Source organism: Polistes dominula, unplaced genomic scaffold, assembly GCF_049000335.1.
Source record: "Polistes dominula isolate Pdom_NZ unplaced genomic scaffold, Pdom_raw_medaka contig_77, whole genome shotgun sequence".
Taxonomy (NCBI): domain Eukaryota; kingdom Metazoa; phylum Arthropoda; class Insecta; order Hymenoptera; family Vespidae; genus Polistes; species Polistes dominula.
This window is the reverse complement of record NW_028301152.1, coordinates 156,970-174,453: the sequence shown is the minus strand read 5'-3', so window position 1 is coordinate 174,453 and position 17,484 is coordinate 156,970. Positions and strand designations below refer to the sequence as shown.

Below are 17,484 nucleotides of genomic sequence, written 5' to 3'. Positions count from 1 at the left end.
CTTTCGCCGGCGTACGCGATTCGAGCTCGGTGGTGGCACGGTTGCAGATCCCCCATGGTGGATGCTGTACCGCGGCGGTGCATCGTTTCGTGCGCGAATTTTACACTCGTAAAACGAGGGAAACCATTACAATAGCAAGTGTTTTAACGACTCAAAGAAACGAAAAGAAACGCGAAACGAAAGGATAAAAAACAATCGTTTTCGAAATAAGTAATAAAAGTCGGTGTCTCGCGGTCGAATGACAGGGTGGATAGATCGAATTTTGAGGCGGGTTCAATGGTAAACAATCCTAAGCGAATATTGGCATATTAAAAAGAGGAGAATAAACGGTCTATGTATTTATTCTCGTCGCCGTCGCCGTCGTCGTCGTCGTCGTCGTCGTCGTCGTCGTCGTCGTCGTCGTCGTCATCATCGTCATCGTTGTTGCCGTCGCCGTCGCCGTCGTCGTCGTTGTCGTCGTCGTCGACGTCGACGTCGTTGCTGTCGCCGCCGTCGTCGTCGTCGTCGTCATCGATATCCTTGCAAATGATTATACGGGGGGCGCGTTTCTGTCGCGCGCATCCTTTTTCGATATAGCGTATCGTAATCTAAATCGAGTGAGTTAGTGACGTCACGCGCGTTCACCACGAGTCACGAATTCGCGCGCGCGGCAAGTGCATCGCGGCAAGTGTTTCCTCTTTCCCTCTCTGTTTCCCTCCCTCTTGATCCGCCTTTCCCTTGGTTCATTCGGTCGGTCCGCGGGTAGTTTTCTCTCTCTTGGGGAAGTCTCTTCGAATCCCCCACGGAACGGAACGGCCTTGAAGCGGCGTCCTTGGGAGCGGCCTTGGGAACGGCCTTGGAAGACGCGCACGTTGTCGCGCGCGCTCTTTTAACGTTGACTTTCTCGATCCACCACCACCACCACCACCACCACCACCACCAGCACCACCAGCACCAACAGCACCACCACCTTCGTCATCGTAGTCGGATACTTTAAGCTAAATTATGACGTAAAGAAAAGTACAAGACGACGACGATCGGTTCGATTTATCGGCCCTCGGAATGTGCTCTTCCTTTGAAACCTACGCCGACACGCTTTTCCCTTGGTGAGTATTATCACTTTCGTTACTCTTTTGTAAAGCGCGTGCGCCAATCTAAATAGGAACCTGCAAAAAATAGCACCCCGAGCGCTTTTCTACAATGGCATGTTGCTCTCTCTCTCTCACTCTCTCTCTCTCTTTCTCTCCCTGTTGGTTTGTGTAATTACGATGACGTCTGGAGCCACTCCGCGAACTCAAAAGCGGAGATGCCAAATGCCGCGACTAATGGACTCTCCTTGCCAAAGAACGCAACCAGCTGCGATATCAATTTATTGCTCGAAACTTTAGCGTAGATATTACAGCAAGATTCTAGAAATGTCTTCAGTTTCTTCGACCTTTTCTTTCTTTACTTTTGTCAGAGTCTTCCATCTAGTCAGTATCTTCTAGCGTTGTTTCCACACCCTCTTATCCGTCTTATTCGTTTGAAAGTTTTTTCTTTCGAAAAGCAAAGCTATTAAATAAGTGGAAAAACGTGGGCGATAACGACTCGAATGACACGTACCGCGTGCCACTGACGAGAATAGGATGCTCTATTTTTACGAATAGCGCGCGTCTTCGTCTTTGACGACGACGACGACGACGACGACGACGTCTTACGGTTCTCGGCTTTTAACGCGAACGAACACGCGTTCCCAATCTTTCCTTATTTTTTCTTCCTATAATTTAATTGTCTTAGTTAACAATATCCACTAGCCATGTGGTACATCATCGTTTAAGATTCGTTTACTTTTCAAATTCGAATGTTCACCAATTTCGATATTTCCATTATAATCCGAACAGCAGAAACTTTGGATCCTTCGAGTCTTTTCTATAGCTTTTTAAACGACGTTGTAAAAATGTTTCAAAGATTCATCTGTAGAAGGACAGGATGTACTATGATAAATAAACAAGTTTGAAGACGATGGTTTTGCAACCGACGCTAAAATTTAGACGATTAGCCTTTGGATGACAGAAATATGTTTCTACTCTGTTCAATGAGTGACGGTACTCGGTCGCACGTGGCTCGTAGTAGTACTAGTAGTAGTAGTAGTAGTAGTAGTAGTAGTAGTAGTAGTAGTAGTGTAGCAGTAGTAGTAGTAGGAGTAGTAGTGTAGTAGCAACGAGACGACGAGCTATTGACACGATCTATTGGTTAACGTTGACGTACGATTTACCGTGCTTTTATTTCCTGCTTACTTTTATTGTCTTACTCGTTTTATTCTTTATTATACCAAATAGTCGATAACTTCTCACTTGTATCGAACAACACTTAAACGAATTATTCGGACATCCGGAAAATGCTTTGGCACTTTTTTCGTTCTATTTGCCATGCGTAACCACGTTATTTGCTCATAAGAACCGATAGATCGAGCGATATATCGATGCGACATTCGAACGAGTAGAAAGCTTTCCAACAAGAATTTCCATTTTGTTCAATATTTTATACATATAATTATGATACTGTAGAGTCAAATTATAATTGGAAATATTTATCGTTAAACTTTTTTATCGATTAATTTACCACATCTTCCATTCATTGATTTTACTTTCTAGTTGAACAAGAAAATTATTCTTATATAATATTCCTACCGAAGCGAACGAAATTTAGTTCCCAATTTTACGAGAGATAATTTATGATTAATTGAGGTGTATCGCATACATGTACATCAAGACGAAGAATATATTCTTATCTTATGTTTTATTTCAGAATTTTTCTATTTGAAAAGCTCTAATTGTATATGGGATTAACGATGTATCATTTGAGACAGTCATAGCAAGTGGTCATGGTGGCATTATCAGTTTGTCATTTCGATGGTTTGTATTTCTTTTTACGTAGAAGACGATTTATTTGATCCGTGTAAAATATCGTCGAATATCGTGACGCACTAGATTGGGAGAGAAGGAAGAGGAGAAAATGACACGGCAGCTGTGTCTTACTAAAAATAGCAAGGATAGTTTTGCGAAGATTCATTTTTAATGTGTGTTGCATTTATAAACGTTTTATACGGTACGCGTATTGAACATAGCGATACGCGGCGACTCGTTCGTTCTATCGATTGATTTTACCAGATATTCGAATTCGTGCGAATGGTTGAAGCAAAAGACCGTGACCGATCGCTCGGTATGGTAACTGTATTGAATGTGCAAATCCGTCGTCGTCGTCGTCGTCGTCGTCGTCGTAGTAAACGTTCTACGAGCTTGATTGTTTCTGCGAAATTTCTATTAACACGAATCGACGCAAACGCAAACGCAAACGCAAACGCAAACGCAAACGCTAACGCAAACGCAAACGCAAACGCGAATGTAAACGCAAACGCAAACGCAAACGCAAACGTTCCATAATTTCACGTCGATAATCGTTTCCTCGGATTTCAATCGAACCGATATGATGACTCGCTTAGAAAACGAGCCGCTTATAGACTCGTCCACATTATAAAAATACTTTGGAAAACGAGATGACGCGATAAAAGAAGATTTTGCCCCAGAGTTTTGATATACATAGATAAATGGGTGGATAGTCATAGGATTTGTTCTATTAATTTGCATCTGCAAAAATGACAATTTAGCACGCTCGTTTCTTTGGACTAACATATCGCTTTATCTGATTTTTCAGGATTATTTCCGACGCCATTGCTGTAAAGCGTCGATAAACGCGTAATTAGTATAAAAGGTTGCACGATTTTCATAAACGATTTGTTTTGCGCGAGCGTGTTCGCGAATGCGTAATCGCGTACCTATTATCGATAACATTTCTGATACGATCGATCGTTAATAACGTTTCTATTATAAATGAACGGACTTGGATTGCGTGGACTGCTAACGGTTCCTATATGCCATTGCGTTATAGCTTTCGAATATAATTATTCGTGGCATGATCGTCAATTTATAATTACAAAAAAAAAAGAAACAACGCACATTTTGCGTTATATGTCGAATCTTTAATCAGAGAATAGATGTTGTCATGAAATAAGACGGCGACGACGAAGAAAATTGATAATACTTTCACTAGCTGTCGCGAGTTTTAGCCAAATGTAGAACGGACACGCCGCGAGATAAATTTACGATCCTTTTTAGGCATCAAACCCGGCATGTCGGAAAAGTTTGGCCGTTAGCCAGAACGAAGAGCACGAGAGAAAGAAAACGTCAGGGTAAAACGTTAACACGTGTGCTTCAATGCAAACACGAAGACGAACGAGTGACCGGCATTACGAGATATTTAATTTCAGTTTGACGCTGTTATATTTCACTCGGCGTTGATGGAATTGCGATTGTTCTCTCGATATTCCACGCCCACTTTTTTTTTTTTTTTTTTTTTTTTTTAAGGTTCACGTTGAGCTGTGATTTAAGGTGGTCTTTCTATCAAAGACCTTTCAAAACACGTCCCGATTTCTTTCCTTTTTACCGTCAACCGTTAGCCAAACTTTTCTCTCTCCATTTTCTTTTCTTTTTTCTTCCTTTTTCTCTCCTTTTTCTCTCCTTTTTCTCTCCTTTCTTCCCATCTCTTTCTTGTTCTTTCTTTTTTATTCTCTTTTTTCCTATTCTTCTTATCCTTTTTCTTCTTCCTCTCAGCGTAGCTGACACGAGAGACGAGAAACGTCGCGTCGCGCTGCGCCGCGCTTTATATCTTACGAAGGACGATTACCAATCTGTCTCCTGCGAGTGAGGAAAATTACGTCCCATTCCGGAGGATGTCCAATTTTCTTGAGAGCTTCGTAAAGCTTAAACACGTATCTCTTTGCAAGAGTTGTATCTTACCTTTTCACACCGGCCGATTGTCTCTCAAGACAGAAAAGGATAGAGTCATTAAAACCGTAGCGATACGAAAGGATATTTAAATAAGAAAAGAGCGTAATTTTATTCCTTCCTATATTCGTAATGCTTCTTCTTTAGAACTTGTCATTATTTTATAATATAAGTATATGGGGAAACGTTAACCGATTAAGTATTCGTATATTTCAAAATGGAATGAAAAAAAAAAAAATGAAAAAACAGAAGGAATAACAACAACGTGTGTCGTCTATTACGTTCAGCAGTTGTTTGGTTTATTAAACGAACTCTCCCAGCATAAAGTAACGGCCCATTCATTACTAATACAATAATCCGCGGCGCTTTTCCACTTAGCCATTCGATGGTTAATGCATGGATATCGATTCTGTCGGTAGGTAGGTAGGTAGGTAGGTCCTACTACGACGACTACTACGACGATGACGACGACGACGACGACGACGACGACGACGACGACGACGACGACGACGACGTATCGCCACGAGCATCCACGCGAAACAAGACTATTGTAAATAAGTTACACGACGCTATTTAGTTTATGCCGCTTGTTTTCTTCTCAATCGAATAATAAGTCATTCGTAACGTAACGGAAGATATCCATTTAATTACTTAGTAATTTTAACTGAACAAAAGAAATAATGTTTTAATCGATAAAACATTTCTCTCGCGAGTAGTTCCAAACCTATAGCTATGTTACTTTAATTAACGTAAAAGACCTAGCAAAAAACTAATTATCTTACGTAGTTCGCACTTTAAGACGATCCTTTTAAATACTCCATTATTAAAATAGAATTATTTTAATGAGACCGTTTTCTGAACGAATGGCCATGAAACGACTGCGTTTTAGCGATAATGGAGCAAAAACGAAAGGATAATCGTTGTACGTGAGAAGTCAATGTTCGTGGCGTGCTTGCTCCTCCTAAGAAAAAGAATGCAAGAGCTTGGAAAGCTTTACGCACGCTAAACGATCCCCTTTGCTATCTTCCTTCTTTTTTTTTTTTTTTTTTTTTATGCAAACGGCTCCTTTATTTATCTATTTTATCGATTCTTTTTACGAGATATATTTAAGCAAAAATGTATGCAGTAATTATTACAAAATGCTCGTAGATCAAGATCAAATGAGTAATTGGTAATTGAAAGGTGCAAGCAATGAGGTAAAAAAATGAATAGTAAAAATGTATAATACCTATAATAGAGGAACACATCTTAACACGTCTGTTCGGTAACTAAGAAGAATGACAACTAAGAAGGGAAGGGGTGGGTACAGGTTAAATTCATTGAAACGCTATTTTCTCGGCTGTTTATGTTTTGATTTTACATGCGAGCAGTTTATACATGCTATTATTATCATTTTTATGCTATTAAGAATACGCTGTCGAACTTGTAACTGTGATTGACCTTCGGGTATGTTCGGTGTTGTTCGATTTTATTTCGTAGCTTTTAATAGATTTATCGTTAGTTTCGTTCGAGCATTAAAAGGTGTAACAACGGTATTAGAAAGTAATAGATTTATTTCGCGTATACACGTGCGTGTTTTGTTGCTATGCAAGTGATATGCATATGTGCGCGAGTGATAGGTATACATATATGTATGTGTGTGTGTGTGTACGTGGTATAGTGTTAAATTGGATAATTCAGAAAAGCTAGTGCACAGCAATCAACGTCGTCTCAAAGTCGTAATTGAAGACAAGAGAGTAACACAACTATTAATAGAAAATAAAGCAGGTATTTTATTATAATTTAAAATTAATAATTATATGCACAATAATGATGTGATTTTTGAAATATAATTTAAATATAATCGAGATTCGTTGGCATTGTTATATACGCGAGCTTTGTAATTAATTACTTTCTTGATCGAAATTAAACGAGTCATGAAATATAATATTTTTCGCGAACATATCAGTAATTATTATATGTAAGTGTGAATGTATGTATCTAAATATAATTCTAGGTTATGGTTTTAATTTTCCAACGAAATTCTAAACGTACTTCGTAACGAGATACCGATCGAAAGAAAAAGTAGGACGCACCAAAGACGATAGCTCGTCGAAGCGCGCGGTAATGAGTCGATGGATTTAAAAGCGGAAGACGCCACCGGTCGATGTTCACCTTTCGATAAGCGGCTTTCATATTCTTCCTTCTGATTCGTGATTACTCTGGCACAGATTGACCCCATTTTTTCTCTCTATCTCTTCCTGTTTTTTTCTTTTTTCCTTTTTTCCTTTTTTTTTCCTGTTTTTTTTTTTTCCTCTATAAAAGCAAGCACTCCAGCTTGGCCCGTCTCGCACACACTTACATCAGTCGCGTCTGACTGTCCATTTACTCTTACCTTAGAATCTCAAAGCTTCTACGCGTCTATTGACTCTCTCGGTCCTCATCTCGCAAGATTTTTTTCTTTCCATGTCTATCGATCGGCGGCGCACAGTCGACATCGACAAGGGATAAAGGGAGAGAACGATAAAGTTTAATAATCGAGTATAAGCGTAGTAGTAAAGAGGCCAAAGGAAAAGATGCGCGTGCGCGCGAGCGTGCGCTCTGGCGTGCGCATATGTGAGTGTATGTGATAACAGAGCAAAGAAGAAGAAGAAGAATCAAAAGAGGAAAAAAAGAAAGAAAGAAAGAAAGAAAGAAAAGGTTGCTGCGTAAAAGTTTTACGAGGAGCTACGATACACAGTTTCGTTGCATGCGCTCGTAGTACTTTATGCAACTGTATATGCAGTTGGTATATGGTAGTATAGTCGCGTGTTCTCTGCCATTTAGCTTTCGCGTAAATTAACTTCAGAATCGTAAACAGAGTCACACAACGTAGTAGTTGCCCTACTACTCGTCTCTTTACGTTCCTTCCTTCCTTCCTTCCTTCCTTCCTTCCTTCCTTCCTTCCTTTCTAGTATAATTGGAGTTATATTCTAGTAACGAGTTATTTCTTTTTTCGATAATATTCTTCATTTTACGATAGCGTACTTTCAATAATGGTAAAGCTTCGGTTTATACAAGGATCCAATTGCAAGAATTAATTGCTTGTCGATAGTTGAAAGAAAAATAAAATCATATTTGTATATTACGATATATTCATTTTTCCAATGATTTAACAGTTAATGTAGGCGTTTTTCACTTAAGAGTTATTATAAGCATCGCGCATCGATCGATCTACCGCGGGAGTAATGTCAACAAGCTGAAACGTTCGTCGGGCATATATATCTCTATGTAAAAGTAACTATATACATGAATGTGTATAGTAGGTGTATGCGTGCGTACGGATGCGATACGAGCGTCGAAACTATGTAAGAGTATCCTCGGATATGGCCACTAAAATAAACACCCTCGTATCGTTGTGAACAACCCGTCAGCTTATTTTGTAGCCGAGCTTTCTGCTTTTATGTCGTTGCAATGCGTGGCACAACACAACACAACACAACGCGTCGCGGCATCTTGTTTATTTCCTTTTATTTAAAGTAGGCTTTTCCCATTTTTTCTCGAATAAATTGAGATTGCAAACGAAAAACCGAGTTATCTTCAAATCGATGATTTTCATTGAACGCGTCGTTTGAACAAAATTCTATTTTTTACGTTACTTTCCTTTACGAGTTGAAGAACAGTCATTACACGAGATATTATCGCGTTGTACGTTGAACGAACGAATCGGTAAGCAGAAGTTTTTCCTACCTGTATGGATTCGCGTGTTTTGTCTGCGGTTGGACGTACGTGGACGAGAAGCACGATTGTTGTTAATTCCGTCTCTAGGGTGCCACTAATATTCATTTGACTAACAGGCAGAGATGTACAGAAGTGAGTTAGTTTCGTGAGCAAAGCGAAGAGGCGAGAGCGGAAGATGAAATGAGAGCAAGAGGGAGAGAGAGGGAGAGAGAGAGGGAGAGAGAGGGAGAGAAGACCAATGGTACTCGAGTCTCTACGAAACGGAGGTATAGCAACGAGCGAATAACTCAATATCGGCGTACCTTGTTCCTTTGGGACAAGCTCCATCGACCGTTCATCAGCTGGTCGTTTTTCCTTTTTCTTTCCGTTCATTACGTTCGTTCTTTCTCTCTTTCTCGTTTCTCGTTTCTCGTTTCTCGTTTCTACCCTGACTATTTCGAATTGTCAATGTACGTTACGAATTCGATGAGAATAGTTGTCGTTCTTCTTCTCTTTTCTTTGCCATGCTTCCACGTTGGAGCTTTTGTTTCTCGTTTGATCGGGGAAGCTAGGGAACGTTACGATCATCTTTCGCAGGTGTACACTTGTGCTAGCTACGATAAATCGACGAGTTTATATTGAAAAAGGATAAATCTTTCTCTCTTTTTACTTTTAGTTAGAACGCAAATTTGGTCACATGTGAATTTACCCGACGACAACCCTCTTTGACAAGATAAACTTGGAGAAATGAGAGCCGAGTTTTTTTATGCGCGCGAAACACTCCAATAGCTCGTTTACTTTCCACCGATTAATCTAAATGACCTCTTCTATGTCCTTTTCTTTTTGCGATAATGTAAATCATTCGATTTAAATTCTTCTTTTTTTCCTAAAATGCATAAAAATGTAAAGAGAAATTCGATCAATAATCATGGAGAAAGAGTAGCTTCTAGAAAGGAGATCGATAGCGATACTTTCCACAATAAGAAGTAATGCCACGGGAGCAACTTTTATCTTTCATCTTTCATGGTTCCGTTTTCTTTATGCGCCGTCATTTCAGAAATCTATTGTTTTGGGAGAATCGTCGTTGATGCATTCTCTCTTTTTTCCTCTTCTCTTTTTATTTTTTTATTTTTTTTTTTTTTTTTTTTTACTTTGAATCGAAAAGCGACTACCACCGCGAGGACTGTAACCGTTGTGTGTGTTGTATACAATTGTAAGTACATGAGCGTATACGTATATACTGTATACGTCTTTATATGAGAGAGTAACTCTATCGAAGGCGCATCATGCACTGGAAACCGTTCTTTCCACCCCTTTTCCAACCTTCTTTCCTTCGCATATCCTTGCTACGTCTGACTACATACCTATCCGTATTCGTATCCGTATCCCGTATTCGTATCCGTATCCGTATCCCTATCCGTATCCATATCCGTATCCGTATCTGTATCTGTATCTGTATTCCGTGCCATCTTCAGTACTACTATCGATATCGACGATATCTCGAAGCACCGGTACTCGAGAGGACTTTCGATATATTCGCGTGTATCTCAAGCAAGCAGTAACATCTGGACTCATTTCTTTTCGATTCCGAAGGTACTTAAAGCCACCACACTGTTATATACAGGTGTGTTCTATTCTCCAGTTTTTCTACTCTCGATCGTCGACAATGTTGTCTCTTATCTTTCTTTATCGTAATATGGCGATATGTGAGCGGAATAGGTGGCTATAATCAACCGACTATTTGTACTTTGGCTTTTTTGGTATTTGCTAGCTAGAGTATTGCTACAAGATCATTTCCTGTTTTATGTTGTTTATTTTATTGACACAAGTTAGTTTACGTTTATCTTGACGTATACACGAGCACGCATCTGAAGCTTTGGTTTCTTGTCCACGATGGACTTTCAAAGAAAAGAAAAAGGGAAAGATAGAGAGAATAACACGTACGTGTACATCCTTGATTCGTGTGCGTAGTAGTACATCCGACAGAAGGAGCGAGAATCTAAAGGGAATAATGGATCCGCGTAGTTTCAGCTCGTTCGTGCGCTCGTCGAGTTTCCTTTTCTAGCAAGGTTCAACGAGGACTAACAGAGATGGGGTGAGTGGATTGAAGGCCGACGGGGATGGCTAGGTGGAAGCTCGGAGCTTTACCTTCGCAGCAAGGAAACTTCCATAATCCCCGTCGCTTTCGCCAACCTAGGGCACGAGCTATAGTCGTTTCTACCACCAACACCATGCTGCCCGTTCGAATATAGTGGGAGGGATGCTAAGAAGGGTAGGTGCGATCGCGGAGTTACACAACGTGAAAACGGATGCCACGAACGGGTCTCCTGAAGGGATCAAAGTGAACGAGAGAAAAAGAGATGGATAGAGAGATAGATACGCATACACACAGAAAGAAAAGCTTTCTTTCTTTCTTTCTTTCTTTCTTTCTTTCTTTCTTTCTTTCTTTCCTTCCTTCCTTCTTTCTCTATTCTTTTCTTCTCGGCTGACCTCGGTGAATTGCTGCTGGAAAATTCGAAGGAGACGAAAGGAAAGAGAAGATATGGCTTACGAAGGATTCACTTTTCCTTAGATTTTACGCTACTCGACTGTTCTTCCACGTTTCTTTTTCAGCCTCACCTTCGATTTATCTCACGTTTTTCCCATTTACCACACAAAAGAATCGACCTTTAAAAACAAGCTGCTGAGTTTTCGAGCCTTCTTTACGAACGATCTTACGAATCGTAGTTAATTTGAACGTAAGTTTTGCGGAAGATCAAATGCATTTTCATTGGAGTTTCGTTCGTTATAATTGATTGTTTGGCTGGTAATTAAAGCTTCCAATCGTTGGACCCTTTGAATCGTTGGACTTTGCTTTCGATCGGTGCGCGCGCAACCGAATAGAAATTCGTCTCATGGAAGATGAGACGAATTCTGTCTTCTCGTACGAACAAGAGCCAATCGAGCTTTCAGAGTTTACGGATAAGCCGATCTCCGTCTGGTTCCTTGTTGCTCCTATTCAAGCGTGTATTCTCTCTCGGTCGGATTAACCGCGTTTAATTGGACGCCTCTCTTTTTCCATCTTTTTTTCTTTCCAATATGACCCCGACGAACTTAATTGCAACTGATGTCCCCCTTATATCTGGATTTAAATAAACTCGTAAGACGATCGATAATGAACCATCACTAGGAAAAAAGTTTGAAATTCATATCTGAATGTATTCTTTGATCTCAACGTGGTGTGCAACGTGGTTTCGACTGTGACCTCGTCGTCGACCTTGTACGTGTGCGGCTGAATGCATCTCTCGGAGACGCGTGTACAAAGCGAGCTGTTCGTAATCCGTACACGTTCGGCGAAACTCGTAAGCGTTCCGAACAAGTCGTCCAATTTTTCGGCACGGTCAAGTTTGCGCGTACTCCGATTTTCCTTTTTTTCTTTTTTCTCTTTTCTATTTTTTTTGCCTAGCTTATATACTAGGGTAGAAGCGGAACACCTTCGTCAGTGAAAAGTAGCCGCAATCGTTAGGTAGCTACAAAGTTTTGCGGATCGATTCAATCCGAGACCATTTCTAGTTTATGTCTGCCGCCTTTTCTTTTTTTACTTTCTTCCAGCAATTTCAGCTTTTTCTTACTCTTTCTTTTAGTTTGGCCATTCTTTGAAAGCCAGTACCATAGACTCTTCTTATCCATAGCTTTTCCAAGCTTTCATTTCTTTCGATTGAAATTGAACGTCCTCTCCTATTTTGCGTAGGTATAGATATAATAGGTACATATACTAGGCGAGGGCTTGCATTCGTTTTCATGTCAGTCATTGTTGATCGATTCGCGATTAAAAGGAATAGCGAGAATCTCAATAGCGCGAGCGCGCCTATCGCGCGGTTTACAATGCACGATAAATCGACACGATAAATCCGATATGAAAAGAATCGATCGCATCAGCGTTCTAAATTAATTTTCTCGCGGTTGTCGCCGACGCGGCGCCAATCGTTTTGCAGATTCCTCTTCGTTGGAATATGTCTATATAGGAGGGTGGGGTTGGGACGAGGAGAGGGAGACGAGAGAACTATACGCGTTTAATCGAATCGTAAATTCATTCCTCTTTTCTGTTCACGCGGAACAGCTCGAAAATTGCATGCAAATGCAGAAATATTCGGACGAGTGCGGGCGAGCGAGCGAGCGAGCGGCCGCACTGTGTGATTTCTTATCGATTCGCGATATTCCTTTCTTCTATCTCCCCTTTTTTCTCTTTTCATTTGCCATTCCCGTCGTTTCTCTCTTACTCTTTAAATACGTCGAATGAAGAGGTCCCTAGAGGAAATCGACGGACAAAGTATTTTATTCGCAAACGCAATTTCTTCCTTTCGAAAATTTAAACGGATGTTAAAGGCGTTACAATTGGATTCTTAGTTTGAAGCTATGTGTGTCTCTTGTACATTTTTCCCTTCTATGCAATATTTAGAATAATGCAACAACATGAAAAGCACGCAGAGAGCGTTGAACTTTTTCAGATTTTCCTACGGTTTTGTGTTCCACGATTTGTTGCAGTAATTCGTGCTTGGAAACGCACGTCTGGCGTAATCGTTACAATCCTTAGAGACGGAGAGATGCAAGTTGCTACGATTTGTATTTTCTATGTTAATGCGGAGGCATAAAATACACCTGACACGAACGTAGTTTTGTAGCTCGCTCTCTTCTACCCTTCGCTTCTCAGAAAGAAAACAGCTGTTACCAATGTCGATATCTTATAGCGATGTCGTCATAGATGAAAACTTTGCGACCTTTCTGATCCAATCTGAAAATGGAAAGGCAAGTTTTCAATCGTTCGACTACTAATTATTGTACACGTAAGGAGGACGATCATGTTCTAGTTAGCCTACTCTAGGAAACTTCCTAGAGTCTCACGAGAATGCACGATAAGATTCGTTGATTTTCATCCCATATACATATATGTATTTGGATTTCCCTTGGTCTTCTTGGAATTCATCTTCAATTTCCTACTCCTTGCGGTCCCTTCAATTTGCATCGTCCTTACCTGATATTCAACTTTCAACCGCATAATATTATCTTCTACGTTCTTAGTTAAACTTTTTATGCGTTTACCGAATTAAACTTTGGTCTCAAGGGTGTAAGGAACTCATACGTTTCTTCCACCTGTTTCTCTTTCTTGCGCTGGGGCGTTTTCCCTTTTCTCTTACCGACTTAATCGTAGTTTTCGCATAGTTGATGAGTAGAACGAGGTACTCGCTATAAGTAGCGCGATACAACGAACTTTTAGATTACAGCGTGCTCTTCTCGTATATACACTTCCGTAATTCAAAGAATATAATAGTAGTTTGGCTTGAAAGGCCAAGTTGAAACTTGGAAACGCAGTTTCTAAGTATTATCGTTACACACTTGCGAATTATTTATTTTCGTGTTATCACGCGCCGCGTTCGCGTCCGTCCACTTACACATAGTTAAAAAAAAAAAAAAAATAAAAAATACAACTAATATAATCCTAACTCTATCGGTTTCAACCTAATTCCAAAATAAGCTGCTAAGCAGAGACGGAAATTTGTGAGATACGTAGAAGCCAAGGCCGATAGTAGCGGTGGGTAGAAGGTGGGAAGCCTCAACTCGAGGGGACGTTGCTGTCGCGTCCCTTGAATTTCACACTCGCTAACTTTCCTATACGTGGTTGCATGTGTCCAAAGATACATATGTGTATAAAGAAGTTTGAGAGAGTAGTCGCATCCGTGTATTACGTCGGATGCACTTTTCCACGCGTTTATGCTCCGCAAGAAGCGAATCTTGAGAGCGAATACTGATGTGCTTTTTTAAAAAGCAGTAGACCGAGAAAGACGTCCGCCTCCCTATCGTATTACGTTTTTGTCAAAAAAAAAAAAAAAAAATAAACAAAATAAAATGAATCAAAGGAAGAACGTTAAGTATACTTTTTCATTTTATTTTTTGTCTGCATGCTTGTTAGATAATGTTAAATAGAATATCATTAATATAGTAGTAGTATTTGAAACGGTGCGTATAGAACTAACATAATGTAAAATAATATTAATGTAAAATAATATTTGAAAATTCTTCATACAAGAGTTATTTGAATTTTATCATTCGATAAAATTGAGCTAACTATATTTTATCAATGATCGAGATTCATATCGACTAACACATTCTGGTCACTGAATAATCATCTAGCATGACATACGTGTACACTTATGTTAGATATAGATATGTGCATGGAATACATTTCATTGGCGACCACTTATCATCATCACTGTTCTCTATTTTCTAATATCGTATCTTTGTTTTTCTCTTGAATTGTTGGCGATATCGATCTTGCTAAGCGATGCGCGATATCAGTTGTTTCTCCCACATCGAGGAAATTGTCCGATAATACGTGTGCTTTGCGCGCGCGCGCGCGCGCTTGCGAGCTCGTCTCGTCTCGTGCGCTTTACACGGCATATGTAAATGATCCCACAAGCAGCAGGCAGATATCATCGGTGTATAGCATTCACCTTGTATGCGCGCACGAGAGAACGAACATGCTCTCCTATATATTATTCTGCAGGCCAACAAAAGGGTGGCTGCATCGCCGCATTTATCTGGTCAAACGTGAACACAAATTTAGTTGTGGGCATCGCGGTATGCCGATAAATTCTTTCGCCGCGATGGTTAGATATCAGGCTGAAGCGGAATTGGAACGATTAAACGTAACTCGGGATGAACGAGCTCGCGCCAGCACTCGCGCCAGCACTCGCGCCAGCACTCGCGCTCGCAATCAGTACAATGGAAATTAATCTACGTAGCATATTTGTTTATTTATTCCTTATTTTTCTACTATGCTCCTTAGAGCAATTATTACGGTCATTTGGAAGAAATAGCATGCAGTCGATCGATCGATAAAATGCTTGTCCCAATGTTTTATGCGTTTTTTCGTCCATCTGCTGGTACTTGCACGCAAGAGAGCATAGCATCATTGTTGTTTTTTTCTTCTTTACCCTATGCATTGAGATGTCTCCACCACCCTCTTTCACTTTTCTTTCTTCGTCAGTGTGTTTTGCCTCGTCTTTTTCTCTCATCCTTTGTTAGTATAGGATTTAAGGGAGAAAGGTAGTATATCTGCTTGTTGGGTACCGCCCATCTCGTTTATGCGTCCTGTCTGACTCAGCGAGATCGTAAAGACCTTCCTTCCATTCGCGAGACGATTTCTCACGAGCACGAGCACCGAGTCTTCTGCTTCTTGCCAATATCGTTACAACTAAGTCTCTACGAATGTTCATGGTTATTCATTCGAAATTATACCTTCATATTGATACGCTGGTAAAAGAAGTATTCGATTCTATTTATTCGATGCTTTTTTCATAAATCTACCTTTGTTATTTTTTAACTTTATCCTATAACAAGGTACATTGGTTGCATCAGGATCGACTTAAGATTGACGGAAAGCATTTTGTTAGTGCGTAGGAGTTTTGAGCGAAGCTACTGCGAATTCTATACGTTAGTTGTGTTATACCGAGGGGGTTTAACTTGTGTTATTACTGGCCCAACAAGTCAAACAATGGAGAGCGTACTCCGTTCGCCGTTCAAGTTTGTGATAGATATGCTATACTGTAAGCTTCACTCTAAATTCTGGAATGCTAAGTATCGAGTAGGAATACGAGTAGGAATACGAGCAGGAATACGAGCAGGAATACGAGCAGGAATACGAGGAGAATTCACTCGAAAATGTGTACGTTCGTTCATGACTCTGCCTTTTAAACACGTCACGTATCTAATTTTCTGGCTTTTGCACAAGCATCGTAATTGGGGATCCTTTTATACGACCACCCAACTTTCTTTCTTATTTAATCAGAATTTTGGACACTGTCGGTGTATACCACATATCAATATTAAACTATACAAGTTGAGAGAGAGAATATAGTTGAGTTGTTTAGATAATATCAAACGCATGTAAGTGTGTAGGTGGAACCCTCTCTGTATTATTTTATTCGCTTTCGCTCGTTCTCGGTCGTCGACATTTCCCCCTCGCTCGTTTAACTTCCTCTTATTCACTCTCTCTCTCTCTCTCTCTCTCTCTCTCTTTCTTTCCCCTTCTACCCGGCATGGCTCGTGCCATCAGCCTTCCCACCCCAACGACCACTACTCGACCAGCGTCAATGCAGAAGGCTCCGCTACTCGTTCATCCTCAAGGACACCTGCATGCCAAGGTCAGCACTTTCTTTGTTTACGTCGTAATACGATATCCGTCGGTCGAGCGTTAGTGGGGGTAGCTGGTAGTAGCGAGCGTCATTCATGACCATATGGAACAATCTCATTCATTTCTACGGTACGACAAAGCTCGCGTTTCCTGCATAGGCCTTTAACCGAACTACACGCGTCGTACACCTATCCATTGCTAAACTTTACTTTTTATATATATTCATTGTGAATATTGATTTATTTTTTATTTATTAATAATATACAAGTGCGTTTATATATGTGGTTCCATTGAAATGCATACTAAAGAATATTATTGATCTTTCTGTTGTCAAAAGAAAAATGTCATGGCGAGATTTCTTTCCTTTTTATTTATTTATTTATTTATTTATTTGATTTCTCTGATTTATTTTTACGTCAATTTGCCTTCTGTCCCTCAACCTAGCATCGACCTTTTTTCTGTGAGCTTTTCTTTGGCTTTTACACTGCCGCCGACATTTTTTCTCTTCCAAAGCTCGTTTCTATTCCTTTCGTATTTTTCTTTTTTTGAACAAACGAAAACACGGTGACACCAATGTCACGCTTTTCAATGGCTTGCTTGGTGTGGATTCACCCGCTGTGATCCCAGCTCAACAATCACGTTGAAGGAACGTACGTGATATTTCCAAATCCATCAGCTGGATTCCTTCCTTAATGAGATTTTCTCGATAGAATTTTCTTCTGCGTTTCGGAGACATTATGACGGCAACGTAAATATTATATACCTACCACTACATGCGCGATCTTATCAATATTTTCTATATACCTACCTACCTACCTACCTACCTACCTACCT

The 17,484-nt window shown here is 40.2% G+C and overlaps 1 protein-coding gene across 4 annotated transcripts in view; it reads left to right on the top strand.

The window, feature by feature from the left end:
• The window catches only part of LOC107071147 (uncharacterized), a 162,099-nt gene that overhangs the window by 5,397 nt on the left and 139,218 nt on the right, over positions 1–17,484 (top strand). Inside the window, exon 1 of one of the 4 annotated variants that reach the window (XM_089178041.1) lies at positions 944–1,085. The exons of 1 other annotated variant lie outside the window; for it this stretch is intronic. The gene's annotated coding sequence lies outside the window, so the exon portion shown is untranslated. Of the gene's footprint in view, positions 1–943; positions 1,086–17,484 lie in introns of those variants that run through there. 2 more of the 4 variants (XM_089178037.1, XM_089178040.1) reach the window with 2 other exon arrangements.